A 14,161-nucleotide genomic window follows, 5' to 3' on the forward strand; every position below is an offset into this window, starting at 1 on the left:
CAGTTTCCCACTCCAGCCTCATCTAGTATTCAGGGCAGGCAGGCTGAATTCTACCACTTTGGCCTTTGCATGGGCTGTTCCCTCCACCACGAACTCTTCCTTTTCTGCTTGGCCAGGCTACTTCCTCTTTTCCATGCCTAAATTTAAATGTCACTTCCTCCAGGAAACCTTCCTTAAGTCCCCTTTGGGCCCACACTGCTCTATGGACTTCTTCCATCAAAGTGTTTATTCATTTATTTAATATTTACTGAGCACTTGCTGTGTGCTGAGCACTATATGTGGGGTGGAGTGTTGGGGCTTGATGTCTTCTGCTACCCCAAATCCATGGCTTCTTTTTCTGCCTCTTACTCTAGACCTACGTGGGGCCAATGCCCAATAGGACTCTCTTGGTATTTAAATTCACCCCAAAGGCAGCTTCCTGCCTGCCAAACCCTCCAGACTGGCAGAACCTGGTTCAGTTGGGCGGGTTCTGAATCTTAAGAATGGGTCATGGATAAGAAGCCTCAGAGATGTGGCAAAGGAACATCTTTGAAGCTACCTTGTAAAACCAGCCTCTGTCAGGGCTGTGGGAATCCATCCAGAGTTAAGGACAATCTCCCTGGCTTGGACTGGAGCATCTCTCTCTACCGTGTTGGTTACTTCATCATTCAGATTACAAGAGTTGCATTCGATGTGCTTCATTGACTTGTTCTTTTTTTTTCCCCCCATCAAATTGTTCTCGGAGCTTAGGGACAATGTACTCATCAAAGAGCAAGTTGCTCAGGATTCTCATAGATCATAATTAACCTAATAGGGTGCTTCGGAAGACCTATCTGAAGAAATTAATCAGAATGCAACAAAGAGTGATATGACGTGAAAAATATGAAAGATCTTACAAATAATGCAGAATAGACTGAGAAGATCTAAAATTCATTCAAGCAGCATCAAAGATGGAGAGAAGAAAGGAGAGGCCATATTTGAGGTAGTAATGGGTGAGAATTTCCACAGCAGAAAAAAGACATAATTCTGCAGATTTAGGAAGCATAATATATCCTAAGCAGGAAAAATAAGAGGAAATCCACACCAAGAAATATTGTAGTGAAACTGCAGAATACTAAAAACAAAGAAAATATCTTAGAAACAGCTAGAGATTAAAAAAAAAAAAAGAAAGATTATTCCCAAAGGAAGGAATTAGATTGCCAGCAAATTTCTGAAAGGCAATATAGGAAGCTAAAAGATGTTGAAGAATATCTCCAAAGACCTGAAAATTGGATCCCCAGCCTTTTAGGAATGAGAGTGACATACGGATAAAGTGAATTTACAACTGGAAAATTTGACTAACTGAACTTCTAAGATATACCTCAGAAAGAAGAAAAACAACCCAATTAAGAACTGCAGTGAAAGGAGGAATGATGAGTGAAGAAATTGGCAAAGAGAGTGAATCAAAACAAAACTGTCAGTACAAAACAATAACGATGACAACAATAATCATAATTCATAGGTTTAAACAAGGTCAGAACAAAAATAGGGGACAGCAATAAATTAGGAACGAGGTGGTCAAAATTAAAGAGTTCCAATGCCTTTGCATTTGGGGTGGGAAGGGAATTCAGATATTAACTTTGCCTTTGTTAATTATGCAAGGCACAATGTCAATGGTATTCATCAAAGTAATATGAATAACATGGATATCTTTCAAACCAGTAGAAGGGGGGAAATGACATAAGTCAATAAAAAAAAAAACCCAAATGCTAATCAACTCAAAGACATGTAGAAAAAGTGAGTCTCCTCCCCCTAAAAAAGAGAGTAAAAAAAAATAAGTCCAGATCTACTAATAATCACAGTAATTTAACTAAACTCATCAGTTAAAAGTCAGAAATTATCAGATTGGATGTTAAAGGAATCCAAGAGGCACTGTCTCAAGAGGTATTCCTAAAACATAGGAATTTGGGAAAGTTAAAAGTAAAAATGTAGAAAATGATATACCTCAAAAATAGCATCCAAAAGGGAGCTGGTGTAGCTATATTAATATTAGATAGCAGACCCACAAAAATCACTAAGGATGGAGAGGATCACTACATAATGATAACAAGTTTGATTTGCCAGAAAATTATATCAGATGTCAACTACAGAAAACGTAAATTTTATCATTATGAGAGAAATTGTTAAAATTTTTAGTCAGAGGAAAACATTAAGCCTGATGGTTCTAGAAGGAAGTCTAAACTCTCAAGGAATAGATCATACTACTCTCTCATAAGCCCTCTGGAAAATAGAAAAAGAGAGAGCACATCCCAACTCACTCTATGATGTCAGTCTAAATTCCATAACAAGCAAGATCAGATCAGTATTACTCCTAAATCGCTCAGAAACATGGAAGTAAAAATCTTAAATAAAATATTAGTACATTGAGTCCAGCAACACATAAAAAACATGATGCATCATTCCCAAGACAGGTTCATCCCAGGAATGCCATGCTAGTTTAACATTAGGAAATATATTCTTGTTAACGACATCAACATATTAAAGGAGAACTATAAGGTCATCTCAATGGTTGCAAAATTTTAAAATTCAACAGTCCCTCATTGTAATAACTCACAGGAAACTAGGAAGAGAACTTCCTTAATCAGTTAAAAGGCAGCTACCAGAAACCTGCATCAAATATTCTCAATAATGAAAAATTAGAAATGCTGCCTTCAGAATCAACAATGAGGGGTGCCTGGGTGGCTCAGTGGGTTAAGCCTCTGCCTTCGGCTCCAGTCCTGATCCCAGGGTCCTGGGATTGAGCCCCGCCTGGGGCTCCCTGCTCAGCAGGGAGTTGGCTTCTCCCTCTCCCACTCCCCCTGGTGGTGCTCTCTCTCTGTCAAAGAAATAAAATCTTCAAAAAAAAAAAAAAAAAAAAGGTATAAAAAAATGGTTCCAATCAAAATCCCTACAGGACTTTTCAAGGAAGATGATGAACTGATTCTAAGATTTATATGGAAGGGGCACCTGACTGGGTCAGTGGGTTGAGTGGCTGACTATTGATTTTTGGTTCAGGTCATGATCTCAGGGTCCTGGGATGGAGCCCATGTTGAGTGGGCTCGACATGGGCTGAGTGGGGGAGCCTGCTTCAGGATTGTCTCTCTCCCTCTGCCCTCCCCACCGCTTGCTCTCTCTCTCTCTCTCTCACTAAAATAAATGAATAAATCTTTAGAAAAAATGAGATTTTATATGGAAGAGCAAAGGTCCAAGAAAAGTAAAAATATTCCTAGTGAAGACAAAAAAGTAGATATCAAGATTTGTTATAAAAGTATAGTTATTAGGACAGTGTGTATTCATGTAGGGACAGATAAAAACACTAATGAAACAATAAAAATCACAGAAACAGACCAATGCACATAGGGAAACATGGTTTACGAGGGAGGTGGTATTTCAGATCACTGGGGAAAGGAGGGACAATGCAGTACGAAGTGTTAGGACAATTGACTATTCATATAGAAAAACATGGAACTTAACAACCCACCCCCCTCCAAATTAATTCAAGATAGATTAAGGACTTTAATATAAGAGGCAAAACTAAACTTTTAGAAGGACAACATAGGAGAATATTTCCAGGGTCTCGCCAACACTTGGTTCCATCACACTGCCTCTAATCTAGTAGGTATGAAAGGGTATCTCATTGTGATCTTAATCTTCACGCCTATCATGAATGGGCTCGAGCAATTGTTCATATAGTTGTTTGCCATCGTGTTTCCGTGTCTGTGAAATACCTGCTCGTGTCATTTTCCCATCTAATTGTCTGTGTTCTAATGGTTTTAGTTCTATGGGAGCCAAAAGCTTCCAGTTTGTAGCTTATCTTTTCGCTTTCTTTCGTGCTTTTAGACAAACATTAATTTAGTCAAATTATCCCCTGTGTTGAGTGCTTTTATGTCCTGTATAAGAAATCCTTTCCTACCTCACCTAAACCACATTGACTGAGATTAGGGGAGACCTAGCACCCCAAGGACACGGGGGACACAGGTACCAAACAGGGACTAATGGGTGGGCTGGCAAGAACCCCAGCCAGCAGTCCAGATGAGCAAACACAAGCTCCAAGTGTCTGAGTCACTGGAACACCTCTCAGGTGATGATGCTGGGCCCAGCTCTGCCACTTACTAGCTATCTGCCTATGCAAACCTGAGTTTCTTCATCTATAAGTAGGAGGTGATGACGAGCAACTGATGATGGGACCAGCCTCGTAGGGCTGCAGACAAGATCAAGCTGAATAATGTGTTTACAGATTAGCCCTTCACCTGGCACCAGGAAGTGTGCGTAATATCAGCTATTGGCATCATCGCTGCTCATACACCAAGTATTTACTGGGCTCGCCCCGTTCTTAGTTCTTAGAGGGGCCTAAAAACTTGTCTTTGAATAGTCAAAGGTCAGTCAGGGAACAGAGATTATGAAGACCCCAGTGTGAACCAGGAATCAGTGGGTGAAGGTTACCAGCATATGTATGTGTGTGTGTGTGTGTGTGTGTGTGTGTGTGTGTGTGTGTGTGTGAATGTAGTGCATAGTTCTTCTTGCTAAGAAAACACACATTTCCCCCAAGGTCCTCACAGTCCTCATTTCAACATCCATATCACTCATGACACTGTGCTGAGACCTCTCCTCTTAGCTGTCCCCAGTGCCCCTCTTGGGACATCCCACTGGGTGCCACTTCAACATGAGCATTTGAATGAGACTTTCAAAGATGGTGTGCATCACATTATGCCAGCTAAATCACGATGCCCCCTTATCCGTCTGATTTATCAAAAAGATAATGCTTCTTTGTTCTTTTTAAAAAATTTTTGTTTATTTATTTGAGAGAGAGAACAGAGTGAGAGAGAGAGAGCACAAGCTGGGGGAAAGGAGCAGAGGGAAAGGGAGAAGCAGACTCCCTGCTGAGCAGGGAGCCCAATGCAGGGCTCAAACCCAGGACCCTGAAATCACGACCTGAGCCGAAGGCAGACATTTAACTGACTGAGCCACCCAGGTGCCCCTTCTTTCTTTGTTCTTATCTTGTCTCTTCTCTGAGCTGCTGAGGTCATGTGGGGAAGTGAGATTACATGTCTGGGTGGAGGGATTATAGTCTGGTCCCCCTTCAGGCGGTGGTCCTGATACCCTAGTTGGGGTTTTGGGGACTAGAGGTACTGGGTACCCAGTGGGGCCAGGACAGGAGGTACCAAGTTCGGTCATCTTTTCCCAGTGGGACACAAGTGGCTGGGAACAGGCCAAAGAGCCAGAAGTAAGATGGACAATGGGAGGGAGTAGAGGAATGGGACAGACGAAACTAGGGGTAGAAGGCAGTTGTGGGGAATAGACTCCTGTTCCTTTGTGTCAGTTCTCAAGTGGATTGTTGTCATTTAAAGACATAGGGTGAGCAGATGTTAATTAGTAGGTAGTGTACATTTCTTCACTGCCTCCTTTGTACTGGGAATTGTGCTTCTCATGCATTACACCATTTGTTTTCATCCTCACAACAGCTCTGGAGTATGGAGGTTATGACTTCCACCATTTCACAGGCAAGAAACTGGGCTTGAGGTTAGGGAACCTGCCTGAGCTCATGTGGCCAGCAAGTGATGGAGTGGAGACAGGTTTCCTGGATCTGTGCTCTGAACCACCGTCCTCAACAACTACCTCCTAGGACTTGTGCAAGACTTACATTTTGCAGGCTGCCATGGAGACTCCATTGAAGTCTTGAATGATAGGATGGGCATTGGCAGAAGCTCAGGAAATTGCCATGGAGGGCCTTTTTCTGAAGAAATCCACTACATTTGAGTGATGGCAACTCTCCACTGTTATGGCTACCTGTGAATGCAGCCTGACTGCAGATGAGTGGGTCTCCGTGGAAACATAACTTCCACTAGCTACCGCTTCCAGAGGAGAATGCTTCCAATCTCCGAGAATTCATCCCAACTCTAGTTTCAAAGACTCTATCTGCACCACATTTACACACGAGGCTCTGAGGCAGTGCAGAGTCATGCTTGGGAACACAGGATTTGCTGCTCCCTGGCAGGACTGACTCATCCATTTACCAAGTGTACATTGCTGACAAGTTGCTTACTTTCTCTGGGTCCCAGTTTATGCCTGTATAAAATAGGGGTAATGTAGTCCTTACTTCATAAATTTGTTCTAGCCATTACTGAATTCTCAAACAAAATAGGTGTTGACTGTTATTCTTTCTCGCCCACTTACCCATTCCCTTCCTGCTGCCCCTGTTCCCAACTAAACTAGGATAACCAGTTCATCCCAGTTTGCTTTCTTTGTCTTTGCAATGAAAGCCCCACTCAGTTCCTGGCAGACTGGGATGGTTGGTTGCCTTTGCTGACTCTGCTGTCAGAGAAGTCATAATGGTCCCGAAAAAATGGTGGCCAATGGGGCTCAAGAAGGTCTGAGTCCAAGATTTACATTGGTCGTTTATCTTCATAACAGTTTTCTGGCCATTGGATATCAAATGAAGGCTCAGAGGCCCGGAAAAGTGACTGAAACCAAAGGCAAGTCCAATTAACGATCTACTTTTGAGTCTCCATGAGCAGGAGCTGCCGCATCCATCGCTGTATCTCTCTCCACATTTAGTAGGTTAACTGTTAAATGAGTGAGTAACAAATCTCCCAAAACACCCACGATGCAAAATGATCCCCGGTCCTAGGCTGGGAGCTCCTTGTGCCAACAGATCTCCAGGGTGTATTATGAGTGACATCGGCCTGCATCTAAATCTGGTTCTGGGATGACTTTGGAGCAGGCTCAGCCTATGGAGGGGAAATCTTATCCTACAGTGGGATTCTTGCCTCAAGACTCATTCATCAGTCACTCTTTTGTTAAGGATTGACACCCACTTAAAGCTGTGCTCCTCACCCTGTCTCTGGGGCTGATACAGTTTTCAATGGATTTGTAAATAGTTGTCCAATGGGTGATGACCCAGGAGGGAAATTTGCCCCTGGAGAACACCACACAACCTACTGAGGTCCCCTACTTACAGCATGGGGTCTCTCCCAAGGTCTCACGCTCCTTACATGTGGGGTAAGCAGGGGAGTTCAGATTATGGGGAGAACACATCCCCGCTTGCTAGGAGTCTAGGGGTGGGACATGGATTGTTCTCAGTGTTCTGAGCTGGAATGCTGGCAGGGCTTTGTCACTGCTAAGTGCCAGAGAAGAAATGGTATGGGGGACTAACCAGGTGTTCATACTCCAGTGTCAAACGGCCCTCGCTGTGCCTCTTGGTAGCTGTGAGACCTGGTGCAAGTGACTCCCTCTCTGACCTCATCCGTGAAAAGAAGATGCGTAATATGGGGCCAAATACAGCTCAATACCCATAGCTGCTCTTATTGTTTTATTACTGTGATCCAACATAAGCACCCCATACAAGAGAGAATCATGCCCAAATCAACAAACACAGAAGGGAGTGTCAAACAGCAAGCACTCAATAAATGTTAGTAACTGTTATTAAGAGCTTTTAAATCATCATCTACTTCCTGGGTCTGAGTCACCCAGCTTCCCTGTGAATACCAGGAGAAGCTTATTTAAGAACTTCTGTGAAACACGTAAGTAGTATTCCCACTCAAAATGCATCACCTAAATGTAAGCATGAGGAAGTCCCAGACAAACCCAAACTGAGGGAGATTCAGCAAAATAACTAGCCTGTACACTTCAAAACTGTCAAGGGTATGAAAGGAACTGAGGAACTGCTCGGATTAGAGGTGGTCGAGGACACAGGACCACTAAGGACGATGCATAAGTGTGGATTGGATCCTGCACCAGAAAACAAAAAAACAAACAAACAAACAAACAAAAAACCCACAACCCAAACAACTGCTGTAAAGAACATTATTAGAGTAATTGGTAAAATTTGAATAAGGTCTGTAGATTAGGTAATAATATTATATCATTGCTAAACCTTCTGGTTTTGATAATTGTCCTGTGGTTAAATAGGCGAATTACTTGTCCTTGAGAAATCACTTGGAAGTATTTAGGGATAATGGATCCTAATGCCTCCAACTTACTCTTGAGCAGTTCAGGGGGAAAAAAAATCTGTATGTATGAAAACTAATGAAAAAGCAAACGTGCCTAAATGTTCATCGGTGAAGCTGGGTGAAGGGTATATATGAGTTGCTAAACTATTTTTACAACTTTTATACACATTTGAAATTATTTAAAAATAAAAATTAAAACATAATTTAAAAAAATGAAAAACTACCGAACCTTTAGAAGAAGAAACAGTGCAGTTAGGCAAACAGTCAGCAGCTGTGAGAAGCCTTCCACCTCCTGGTCCTGCCTCCTCACCGTGCCCTCTCATGGTCGGCCTGGAAAGGCTAGCTGTATACTAACAGGCTGCTTTAGAATCCCATAGAGGCAGGGACAAGTGCCGGGCTTGCTTGCATGCTTCGTAAGCAGAGAAAGGCGATGGATACAGCGCGGTGTAGTGGCCCGTGGGAAGGGGTGGGGTGAGGGGGGGCTGCAATGGCATCATTTGGCCTGCCTGCAGCCTTTTAACCTAGGTGTCCCATGAAGGGCAAGGTGAAAAGCACTGTGGTGCTAGAAGAGAGGGTTCCAGCACTGAGATGCTGCTTTATCCCAGGACAAAGGTGAACGAGGCTCCCCAGGAGAGGAGCAGTGCTCACTATCAGCCAGAAGAGGGCGTTCTCTTCTCCCGCATCGTGCTGGGAACCAACAGACTTTTCCACTCTGGAGGTGTGCTCACAGTGGTTTCACAGATCTGCAGATCCCAGGGGCAGGATTAGGGTCAGGTGAATGAGGCGGGAGCCTGAAAGTGAGGTTGGTTGGTCATTTAAGATGTGATACTTTGTTCGTTGTGGATGTTCTGCATTAATTTTGATTAATTACTCAAGATTAATTAATTATTGGAAGTACTGCAATAACATATTATTGATCTTGATTAGTGAGTCGTTTGTCACCCCCTTAAATGTCCCACCTGAGGCCAGCGCCTCATTTGCCTCCTCCTAGTCCCACCCTGGCAGACCAAACCCATTAATTGCAACACCAGTAGCTCAGTTTGCAATTGGTTAGGTGAGGTCTGGAGTTAATGGGCCCTTTTGTACTGTAAAGGAAGGGCTGGGTAAGAGAATTAATCCTGAAAACCTGAATTCCTGCCTTTATTTATTTATTTATTTTAAGATTTTATTTATTTATGTGACAGAGAGACAGCCAGCGAGAGAGGGAACACAGCAGGGGGAGTGGGAGAGGAAGAAGCAGGCTCATAGCGGAAGAGCCTGATGTGGGACTCGATCCCCGATCGCCAGGATCACGCCCTGAGCCGAAGGCAGACGCTTTAACGACTGCGCTACCCAGGCGCCCCTGAATTCCTGCCTTTAAAGTCACTTTATAGTCAGTGGCTGGGGCCTGAAATCATTATCTCTAAGTCTCAATTTTCTTACCTGTAAAATGGAGTTCACGATCCCTTTGCATTCCGAAGGCAGAGTATCATCCGACTGAGTACTTCCTGAGGGCCACTGTGCTGAGTCTGCCCTTGATTTATAAACTCACAAAAATGGTCACAGCTTTAGCATATAAGAGCTATTATCATCCCCATTTTTGAGGATGAGGAAATGAGCACAGAGAGCTTTAGCGACTTGCCCAAGGTTGAACAGCCAGTAAGTAGAATTGCACATGCTTTTACCTCCACGGCAGCGTTCTCAACGGGGCGGGGGCGATCTCCATCCCCGTGGAGACGTGTGGCAATGTCTGGAGGTATTTTCAGTTGTCATGACGAGGGGGAGTGCTGCTAGCCTCCAGTGGGTGAGGGCCAAGAGTGCTGCTAACTATCCTGCAATGCATGGGGCAGCCCCTACAACACGGAATTATCTAGACCAAAATGTCAGTAGTGCTGACGTAGAGAAGCCCGCTCCCTGCTCTGCTGCTGAGATCGGGGAGCTCTATGAGAACCGAGCACTCGGGGCTCCCTGAAAGGCGGATGCTGTGTGGAAGTGGTTGCTATATTTCTGTTGTCCCAGTGACCTTGATTCTCTTGGTTATTCAGGGACCTGAGTTCCCCTGGCTCAGTGTCCTCACACGATGGTTGAGAAGGTGGGCTCTGGAGTCAGTCAAGTCACCATAGCATGCTTCAACAATGATTTACCAAGCACCTGCTACATGCCGGTCTTGTCCTGGGCTGTGCAGACACACATAGGTGTCCCTGTCCCCACAGAGGTGTCTAGTGGGGAACAGACATCAGATAACACACAGCTCATACATAATTATACATTGTGATAGATGCCATAGCAAAAGACATAGGCCCCATGGAAGAGAATAAAAGGGAAGACATTGATGGGCTGGGGTGTGCAGCGAGGCTTTTCTGAGAAAGTGACATTTAAGCTGAGACCTGGAGGTGGGAGGAAGGAAGAGCACTGCAGGTGGAGGGAGCAGCTGTGCAAAGGCCCTGAGGTAGGCACTAAAAGCTGCTCAATGTGAGGGGAGGCCAGTGGGGGAGGAAAAAGGGAAAGGAGCAACGTTACTTTGAAGAGGGGGTTAAAGAGCTTGGTCTTTACCTCAAATGAAGGGCCTCTGAAGGGTTCTAATCAGAGCAGTGCCGCACCAAGGCCAGTCCTTCAGAATGCCACCTGCTTGAGGTCCAGGCACAGCCCTGCGTGGAAGATGCCGTGTGAGTCCAAAACCCAGAGCCTGCTTCATCACCTGGACACCATCGCGTGAAGGTGAGGTTGGTCCCAATTAAGCAACCTTAGATAAAGCACCTCCCCTCGTGACTGGGGTGAGCGAAGCTGGTTCTGAACTGTGATAACTAGAGCAATTTGCATACATTACAAGATTATTGCTATGGCTCATTTGTTACTAGACAAAGAGTGACATTAGTCACTGGAAACACCTGTTTGGGTCAGGCGGCTTGTCCCCCATCACAGGCCCTTTGTTTCCTTTTGCTACTTTTGCTACTTTCTTTTTGCTCCCCAGTCTGTGCACTTTCACTCCCCCTGAAATCCCCATCGTGGCTTTCTCCAGTTCTGAGGTATCCTTTGTCCCAGTGTATTGTCCCCACTGACTCCCGTCCCACCAGGGCCCATGGTGGATGGCTGTGGCTCCCTGTGATGTTTGGGACCCTGTGTCTGAACTCCTGCTCCTCATTTCTACCCATTCATATGAGATTCAGGGAGCTTTTCCATGGGGGCTTAGTGAGGCTTTGAGGGACTTGACTGTCCCTGTCCAACTGGTATGGTATTTCTCAAGGTGGATGTTGCTCAAGATATTGATAGGATTTATAGGAAGAAGAGGGTTCTATGAACAATAAAGTCAGGACACCCTATTTCAACACACTGAAGCAGCTTTCTTTATTGCAGGACTTTTCAGAGCATTTAATATGCTAATGTGCTTTATAAATCTCCAAAGAGTAACATATATTTATCCTTTTTTCTAGGAGCATCTTACAGACTAGTGTTTAGAAGTACATGCCCCAAGAAACATCATCCGTAGCCACTAAGTGGCAGAAGGAAGGATACTTCAAAGTGATCAGTGTGGGTCAGGCCAGTGTCTGGCTTTCCTTCCCAGCTCCTGACTCCAGGCTCCTGGAAGGAACTGTCTCAAACCCCCAATTCCCAGCACAGGATGGATGAGTGTGAGCTTTCTGCTTTCCTTGAGCCTGCAGTGTAACCCTCCATGTTATCAGTGACTCCTGAAGCCGGTTGAAAGCTGCTCTGCGCTCAGTCATACAAAGACAGAAAACACGTTGGCAGGGGCATTGTGTAATCTGCTTTAAAAAATAAAAAGCTTTTTAGTACTTTCATCTATCTTTTTAATTACTAAACAAGTACGTGTTTTTGTAAACACAAACAAATGAAAAAAGTCAAACAATACCCAAATGTATAATAGTAAAAAGTCAAAGTCTCCTTTGGTCTCCTTTCTGTCCCCCACCTAGAGTGTTTGCTCCTTATTAAGGTTTTGCTATGCCTGGTTTGGCAGGCGAGAAGGCTGGTTTGGAGTCCCAGGGACTGAGACGGGCTAGCTGTGTATCCCTGGGTGCAAACCTCAGTGTGCTCATCCATAGAATGGAGGAAGCATAGGGGAGTACTGAGCGATAGGAAACAGAAAACACTCAGCAAAGCCCCTGCACCTAGCTGACTTCAGTTAAATTCGAGGCTTAGCATTTTCTTTCCGGAATCCAGGTACTTTTTTTTTTTTCTAAGTCCAATTTCCTGCAGTGAATATGCTAACTACAGAATGGGGTCAATATCTTCAGAGTGTTTATGTGATTTTTTTTTTTAAAGGGCAGTTTCTATATACAGAAACCACTACACAGAGCTTTACTTTATTTTTCAAATTAATATTCAAACGATCAAAGTTAAAAATTCAAAAATAGATTAGTCGATTCTCAACCTCCAGGTTAGCTTTTTTTTTTTTTTCCAAAATTACAAATGGAAATCTGTTTCCAAACCGTAAGGGAACTTTTACGTTTGAACAAGGTGATAGCAGGTGTCTTGCAAAAGAAAACAAATTCATGGCATGAAGTTTTTCTTTCAAACTTTTGAAGCAAAAATAACCTGGGGCGCCTGGGTAGCGCAGTCATTAAAGCGTCTGCCTTCGGCTCAGGGCGTGATCCCGGCGTTCCGGGATCGAGTCCCACATCGGGCTCCTCCGCTGGGAGCCTGCTTCTTCCTCTCCCACTCCCCCTGCTTGTGTTCCCTCTCTCACTGGCTGTCTCTATCTCTGTCAAATAAATAAAATCTTTACAAAAAAAAAATAACCTAAGTTGTGCACTTTTGCTTTAGGGGAGGTGAGGGGAGCAATGAGGTGGTAAAGGAAGGAACACAGTCAACTCAGTATCGAACTTGAGAAAGTCAAGTCACTTCTGCTCAGCTTTGAGTTTACAAATATGCTTTAAAAAGAAAAAGAGGAAAAGTGACACTTAATGTTCAAATTTATATAACTGTAGCCCCAATAGAGTGTCTGTACTTGAAATGGCTTTAGGCCACTGGCTGATGCCTCTGAGGTCCAGACTATCTGGCCAGAGTTTTCAAATGGCAGTTCCATGTTCCTATGTCTGTTCAGAATCCAAGGGAGCTTAGGTTCAGCTCAGAGTCTTCCGGAATGTTTTAGAGATTGCTGCCACCACTCCATCATCAAGCTGACCAAACATCTTTTGCTCACTTGTATCATTCTAGTATTTAAAAAATATTTTTCTCATAAACATGCAGTAATTCTAACAAAGGGGTTTTGCGTTTTTCCCAATGTAGGAGGTTAACTTTTTTTTTTTTTTACAATTTTATTTCTAAGTCATCTCTACACCCATCATGGGGCTTGAACCCACAACCCTGAGATCAAGAGTCGCATGCTCTGCCAACTGAGCCAGCCAGGTGTCCCCAGGGTAGCTTATTTTTTATGCTGGGCACTAAACCCGATTCCAGGACCCTGACAGGATTGTTATTGCCTTAGAAAATGTCACGCTTTTAAATGCAGCTTATAAAAGTTTTTATTCTTTTTATAAATCCAGGTGGGATTGCCAGATAAAACACAGGACAGGATGCCCAATTAAATCTGAATGATCTAGGGGTGCCTGGGTGGCACAGCGGTTAAGCGTCTGCCTTCGGCTCAGGGCGTGATCCTGGCGTTCTGGGATCGAGTCCCACATCAGGCTCCTCTGCTATGAGCCTGCTTCTTCCTCTCCCACTCCCCCTGCTTGTGTCCCCTCTCTCGCTGGCTGTCTCTATCTCTGTCAAATAAATAAATAAAATCTTTAAAAACAAAAAAATCTGAATGATCTAAAAGTCAAATTTACCTAGGGTTGCCTGGGTGGCGCAGTCAATTAAGCGTCTGACTCCTGATTTTGGCTCAGGTCATGATCTCAGGGTCCTGCGATTGAGCCCCACATTGGGCTCTGCAGGGAGTCTGCTTGAGACTCTCTATCTCCCTCCGCCTGCTTGTTCTATCTCTAAAATAAAGAAATGAATATTTTAAAAAGTCAAATTTCCTTAGTGCTCTTTATTTTTATTTGGTAAGGCTAAACAACCCTACCTTCAGCAAACTTAAATAATTACTTTTAAGGGGTTATAGACCCATTTACAAACATCTTAAAACTACTTTTATACATTTAACATACCCCATTTCCTTATAAACTTCTTTAGTTGTTTGAACTAATAAAAAAAGCCACCTTTTAAAATACTAGGTAATTCTTTTTTTTTTAAGATTTTTAAATTTTTAAGTAGTGTCTACACCCAATGTGGGACTT

The 14,161-nt window shown here is 43.7% G+C and overlaps 1 protein-coding gene across 3 annotated transcripts in view; it reads right to left on the minus strand.

Annotated features, from left to right (window-relative positions):
• Nucleotides 1–14,161, minus strand: part of ABHD6 (abhydrolase domain containing 6, acylglycerol lipase) — a 76,237-nt gene that overhangs the window by 54,024 nt on the left and 8,052 nt on the right. The window contains exon 2 of one of the 3 annotated variants that reach the window (XM_087866916.1): nucleotides 10,479–10,573. The exons of 1 other annotated variant lie outside the window; for it this stretch is intronic. The gene's annotated coding sequence lies outside the window, so the exon portion shown is untranslated. Of the gene's footprint in view, nucleotides 1–9,368; nucleotides 10,452–10,478; nucleotides 10,574–14,161 lie in introns of those variants that run through there. One more of the 3 variants, XM_087866918.1, reaches the window with a different exon arrangement.

This window comes from Ursus americanus, chromosome 14, assembly GCF_024610735.1.
Source record: "Ursus americanus isolate L20-20 chromosome 14, mUrsAme1.1.p, whole genome shotgun sequence".
NCBI lineage: Eukaryota > Metazoa > Chordata > Mammalia > Carnivora > Ursidae > Ursus > Ursus americanus.